This window comes from Schistocerca nitens, chromosome 7, assembly GCF_023898315.1.
Source record: "Schistocerca nitens isolate TAMUIC-IGC-003100 chromosome 7, iqSchNite1.1, whole genome shotgun sequence".
Lineage (NCBI taxonomy): Eukaryota > Metazoa > Arthropoda > Insecta > Orthoptera > Acrididae > Schistocerca > Schistocerca nitens.
Genome location: NC_064620.1, coordinates 470754982 through 470762037, shown reverse-complemented (window position 1 = coordinate 470762037; position 7056 = coordinate 470754982). Strand labels below are relative to the sequence as shown.

General features: G+C 42.7%; 1 pseudogene; it reads right to left on the bottom strand.

Moving 5' to 3' along the window:
* Nucleotides 1-798: 798 nt before the first annotated feature.
* LOC126197288 (5S ribosomal RNA) lies at nucleotides 799-916 on the bottom strand (annotated as a pseudogene).
* Nucleotides 917-7056: the final 6140 nt, after the last annotated feature.

Here is a 7056-nt window from a genome sequence, read left to right as displayed (position 1 = left end):
GCAACAAGGTAATCTACTTGTAACAGCAACAATCACATAACTGCCAACTGCGTTTAGCCCATCCTCCCGGAACACCGTTAGGTTCTTCGCAAAAATTTCGGCTGAACTTATCTCCGGCTTTAGCAAGCTTTTAGTGCCTATAAGTATTTGAGCATCGTAAGTTTTCTAATGCCTATCCATTCTCTGTTGTATTTACAGTTTTTGTTTTCTTTATACTGATTTGCATCCGGTAGTTCTTTCTTTTAGGTTTGATGACATCCATTGTGTCGTGCAATTCTTTTTCATCCGTTACTATAAATAGCATGTCAAAGACAAACAAACACCATACCCTTCTTTCTTCAACGTTTAGCCTTTGTCGTATGGTGGGCAGTGCTAAACCGTACTGTGCTGAAAGGGTTGAGTGGCAGGTAGCAGCCTTTGTTAGTCTTCTTAGTAATTCAATCGGTTTGGTACTTTGTATTCTCACTGACGCTTTTTGCTATAAATATTGTGAGATTATAAGTTGATTTATTTTCCAGCCACTCTCTTATCCCTCATAACATTGGCAAACATACTCCGATTCTCAATGTAAAATGCTTTTCGTGAAATTTATAAAAAGCACTCTGTCGTCAGGCCACGAGTGGCCTACCGGGACCATCCGACCCCCGTGTCATCCTCAGTGGAGAATGCGGATAGGAGGGGCGTGGGATCAGCACACTGCTCTCCCGGTCGTTATGATGGTATTCTTAACCGAAGCCGCTACTATTCGGTCGAGTAGCTCCTCAATTGGCATCACGAGGCTGAGCGCACCCCGAAAAATGGCAACAGCACATGGCGGCCTGGATGGTCACCCATCCAAGCGCCGACCACGCCCGACAGCGCTTAACTTCGGTGATCTCACGGGAACCAGTGCATCCACTGCGGCAAGGCCGTTTCCGAAATATATAAAAGGTATGTATAATTCTTCTACATTCGCCGCAGATCTCTGTCTCAAAATTCTCAAAAATTATTTTTCATCTCTGTGTCCATAATCAAATAAAACCGAACTGGAAGGTCCAAAGCTTTTCTATGCTGATGAAAAAAAATAAAAATAAAAAAATAATAAAAAAATCCCAACATCAAGATATAATCAACGTGTGGCTACGACACTTCGGAAAAACATTTATCTAAGAAAATTCTTAAGTTATTAACGTTCCAAGATCAGAGGTTAATGTAGGCTCGAGGAAAGCCATTGTAAATGTGAGGTGCTGGAACATTAATAACCGGTAACACAGCCAGAGCGTTGAATGCAGTCGTACAACCCTGCATGCAATGCCTCGTACAGGTGCCGAGCTGTTCTAGGCGCTTCAGTCCGGAAACGCGCTGCTGCTATGGTCGCAGGTTCGAAACCTTGCTCGGGAATGGATGTGTGTGATGTCCTTAGGTTAGTTAGGTTTAAGTAGTTCTGTCTAGGGGACTGATGAGCTCAGATGTTAAGTCCCATACTGCTTAGAGCCATTAGAAACATTTTTGTCAGTCTGTGGGAAGAAGTTCTAGGCCTGTTGCACTTTGTCAATACAGGGACAGTTAGTGCTAGGTGTGGATGACGCTGAAGCTGTCCTCCAATGATATCCCATATTTGCTCGATTGGAGGCAGATCTTATGATCGAGCAGGCCAAGGTAACATGTCGATACTTTCTAGAGCTTTTTGGGTTACAACAGTGGTACATCGGCAAGCGTTTTCCTATTGAAAAGCACCCCTGAAATACTGTCATGAATGGCAGCACAGTAGGGTTTGCAGTCAGGGTGCGTGGCCCTGCTATCAAACGAAATCGCGTTCCGGCTATAACTCCAGGTGTAGGTCAAGTGTGTTTAGGCGACAGACATATCGGTTGCAGGTGCTCACCTTGCCTCCACCTAATGAACACGCGGCTATCATTGGCACGGAGACAGAACCGTCTTTCATCAGAAATCACAACAGATCTCCACCCTGCCCTCCAATGAGCTCTCGCTTGATACCACGCAATTCGCCAACGGCTGTGTCTGGGGTCAGTGGAATGCACGCTTCAGGCTGTTTGTCTACTTGAATTAACCGATTTGTAAAAATTCGTTGTGTCTCTGGCGTGTCGATTTCTCCTCGAGTTGCTGCTGCAGACGCGGTACGAAGCGCCACAGACATCCACTAAACACTGAACACGACGGTCTTCCCTTCTGATAGTGCCGCGTGTACGTCTAGAATCCAGTCTTCATGCGACCTCACCGCTTACAGTCCGTATTTAGAAAAATCCTGATATACTCGTACATCCTCATAGTGGCACTTCTAACGCTGCTATTACGTGACTGGAAATTTGGGTAGACTTCCAACTGTAGAAACATGCCTACCAAATTTCGTTTATCTCTCACGACACGTTCTTGGCGTTGGCATAGTTTTTTCCTTCTATGTAACTGTTTGAATGCATTTAATCCTCTATAAATGCTTCTCCAGTTGAAGAATTCGATCTTCATGACCACGTTAGATAAACGGCGTATTTTTAACACCAAGTAAGAGACAGTATTGCCTTCTTCAAAAGTAAATGTTTCATTAAAAGAAAACCTCGTGATATGTTTGCCTGTTAAATGTTAAAAAAGAAAGAAACGCGAAGCACATCTCGGATGCCCCTGAGCGGCGATGGACTTAGCCGAGTTAACTTGCTGTCGATCTGGCTAGCCAGGCAGGGGGGATTTGCATGTCAACGTGGTCAGCCGGGACTCGGGCTGCCACCGCGGCTGCAGTGACACGCGCCGTTATTCAAATTCCCAGCGTTCCGCATCAAGATGAAAGCGCCTCCGCATATTTGAATTTATGCGCCGCGAGGAAGCAGCCTTCAGCCAGTGGGTCGGCTGTCGGCTCGCATTTTTCTGCGGTTTGAAAAGTATTCATCTGGCTCTGTGCTCCCTCACTCTGCTTGTAATCTTGCCGTGGAAGCGGTGAGCAAGAATTGCCCCACAGCAAACAGCCCTGTAATAGAACCGGCGGTTCGAGAGAGTACCACGATGAAATGTTTCCTCTAAACGCAACACATTCTCGACGAATTTTGTCGAGCGCGAAAGAGTCTTTTTCTCTTCTGGTATGAGTGTAGAACATTTAGTACAAAAATGGAATTGTTAAAGTGATTACAGTCCGCCAAAACGAATTTTTACAGTTGTGAAAGAGAATTCTCTCCGTATCATTAAAATCTGGACTGGTTACTAAAAGAAGCGTAACATCATCTACCATAACAGCATGTTTGCCTACATGGCCAGATCTGCGTTTTAATCTATATTCGTACTGCTTGAATGTCGATTATTCAGTCAGTACCTTCCGTCGGTGTTCATTACCTAGTGTACAATGTGATCATAAATCGCGATTATATTTACATAAACATCTACTGAGGGTAGCATAATAGCAAAGATGGAAGTCCGTCAACTGCAAGAAATTTAGATAAACGTCATTTTTTCTTTCGAAATTTGCAGTTGATACATTTTTATGATGATTTAGCATAATTAACTTTAGTACTACAGGAATGGTATCTGCAAAGTACCCAATACCATTTTAATTAAATAAACCCCTTATAATTATGTTTGAAAACACAGGTGTCCGCCTTTTAAACCAGAATGTGTAGATATCCACTGCACAGCAATTAACTTCATAGGGCTCTGTATGTTTCACAAGAGTATCAGCTGGGAAATTTAGACGCAAAGTGAAAGAAATTAAGTTTGCAACTGTATCACCTTCTTGAAAAAGTGAAAAACCTAAAAAATCACAATAATTCTTTTCGTACTACATACAAAATAATGCATAAATTTTAACAATATTTTTACATGTTCTGCTTAATTAAAGGATTTTGAGTAGTAATGAAACTTTTTCTGTATTTTAAAAATCTTAGACTATAAGGAAATTGCCAGAGGAATTTCGAATTTTAATTGATATTGGGAAATCAGACTTCAAACAGGCGTGAATCTGATGCTAAACAGACATTAAAACGAGATCATTGCCAAAATCTGTCTGCTGTGTTTCCCTTTCACATTGATCGTGAGGCAGATCTAACTCTCGAGCTGGTCTCTGTAGTACATTTTTGCACCACTCATGAGTGGGAAGATTCCTCCAGTTTTCCCCAAAATACTTGAGTAGCAACCTATTAACATCTCGAAGTTTTTCTGTCTTGACTAGTAAACCAATGTGAATGTTCAAACAGTTTATGTTCTCCAGTTTACTGTTGACCTTTGGAACTAGTTTCTCTACGTTGTAAGCAAATTTTCCTTTGATTCCCATTTTTTCCAGTCTTCATTTTCCGGAAAATTTTGCGCTTGCTTGCTGACAGCTTGAAGTAGATCTGACATACTGACTTCGTATGCCCCTTGGTTTGCTCTTTTCCAATCTTGAGATACCCAACTTCCTCAAATCTGTTCCAGAATTCCATACTTCTCAAAAACTATGTGATACACAGCTTTATTAAATATGGTAACTTTTTCCTTAGATCTCTTTCTATTAAACCAAATACTCTGTTAACTTAGGAAAGTTTGACCAGTAACTGCCGGCCGCGGTGGCCGAGCGTTTCTAGGCGTTACAGTCTGGAACCGCGCTACCGCTACGGTCCCAGGTTCGAATCCTGCCTCGGGCATGGATGTGAGTGATGTCCATAGGTTAGTTAGGTTTAATTAGTTCTAAGTTCTAGAGGACTGATGACCTCAGAAGTTAAGTCCCATAGTGCTCAGAGCCATTTGAACCATTTACCCAGTAACTAGAAGAACTATTTCAGTATTCATTATATTTGCAGCTGCTCAGCTAGCCAGGAACTCGGTAAACATTTGGCCTGCACATCCATCCGCCAGATCCAACAGCTTTCATCTTATTGCATGTGAGCATGTGATGGAAGCCACCTGCTTCGAGGATTTCTCGCCTCCAGCTTCCATTGAGCTGTTTATTAACACATTAGCACTTGACAAGTCCTGAAAAACTGGAAGGTTGCAGCAAAAAAAATTATTTGAAATAGGAGACACTTTGGTCTCTACCTTAAGGACAAGAATGCTCTTTTAACGGTAGGAGCTCAAGAGAAAACAAACTGTTGGTTTTCATATGCAAGTGCAGGAAGAAAGCTTCTTATTTCTTCTTGCGTAGCTCCAGTTTAATTTGCAATCTAGACTTATCATTTTCATTTAGTACTACTGGTATTCTGTTTCCTAGTTCAATGCAGTTCCTAAACTCATCTCTACTTGGGCAAGATAATTCGATGTTAAATTGTGTGTGTCGCTCTTTCTTTACTGAACATTCTCCTTAGTTTGCTGATGCTGAGTTCTGTAGGCAGGTAAAAATGGGATTCTTTTTTCTCTGTAATAATACGATTCATAGTAAATTAGACTTTAAATGAAGTTCTTCGCCACTTCCCTAAGTGGGTCAAATTGGATCTAGATCTGAATTCCACCTCGGGTTTCTACAGGGCATGAGAGTCACTTTTCTTGATGTTTCTGACCCCTATCATCCTGTGCATGGTTACTGGAGTCAACATCTTAAGAAATGTTCGACGACACCCTTTTGATCTGCGGTCTTTCTTAGTCGAAATGCCATTAGAAAACCAGAAACAACTTAGCGTCATCCACAACTAGCACTAACGGTCCCTGTATTGACCAAATGCAACAGGCCTAGAACTCCCGACAGACTGACATTCGCCACCTGTACGACGCAGTGCGTACAGGTTCGTCAGGTTTGTACAGCTGCATTCAACGCTCTGGCTGTGATACCGGTTATTAGCGTTGCAGCATCTCACATTTATAACGGATTTCCTCGAGCCTACATTAACCTCTGACTTGGCTTGGCTCTGAGCACTATGGGACTCAACATCTTAGGTCATAAGTCCCCTAGAACTTAGAACTACTTAAACCTAACTAACCTAAGGACAGCACACACACCCATGCCCGAGGCAGGATTCGAACCTGCGACCGTAGCAGTCCCGCGGTTCCGGACTGCAGCGCCAGAACCGCTAGACCACCGCGGCCGGCTACATTAACCTCTGATGTTAGAGCGTTAATAACTTAAGAATTTTTCCTAGACAAATGTTTTCCCGAAATGTCGTAGGCACACATTGATTATACCTTGGTGCAGGAATCTTTTTTTTTTTTCATCAGCGTAGAAAAGCGTTGGACTTTACAGTTCGGTTTTATTTGATTATGGACACAGAGATGCAAAATAATTTTTGCAAATTTTGGGACAGAGATCTGCAGCGAACGGACAAGAATTATACATACATTTTATAAATTTCGCGAAAAGCATTTTATATTGAGAAATGGAGTATGTTTGCCGATATTATGAGAGATAAGAGAGTGGCCAGAAAATAATTCAACTTATAATCTCACACGGTGGTTCATGGTGTGGGTTCCTGGTTTCATGTCCTAGTTCATGAACCACGGGCAACGTATGAGTGGCCAAGTAAGTGGTCCTGACAGTCGGGACACCAGTTTCTTTGGAATAAGGCTGGGCATCTCGGACATATTCCGAGTCGTGGCCACCTTTGTGCTCAGACGGCAAAGACTACCAAATCCACCGGTTAGTCCCTCAACCGTTAGGGGTAAAACTCAATGGGACCCGGGGCAAGTAAGGCTAGCAAACTTCTTCCCTGGTACTATAAATATGATGCTGGCAACAATCAGAGCAAAATGGCTCGGACCATTGCAGGTGACGGAGTCCCACCTCTAATTGACAAACCAGTGACTCCTAAGATACGACTCGGCAAACGAATGGTAACGAGATGGGGAGCTATTAATATTAATGGGGGCTACTCTGGGAAGAAGGTAGAGCTGGCAGAGGCTGAAAGTAAGATGCGGTTGGACGTTTTAGCTCTTAGTGACATTCGGGTAAGGGGTGAGAAAGAAGAGGAAGTGGGAGAATACAAGGTCTACCTGTCAGGAATTAAAGCAGGAATAGCACAATGAGGTGTAGGGCTTTTCATCAGGAAAGAAATGGAACCCAGCGTAGTTGCAATAAGGTATGTAAACGAACGACTGATGTGGATAGATTTGACAGTGTCTAGCAAGAAAATTAGGATTGTGTCAGTATATTCGCATTGTGAAGGGACAGATCAAGAT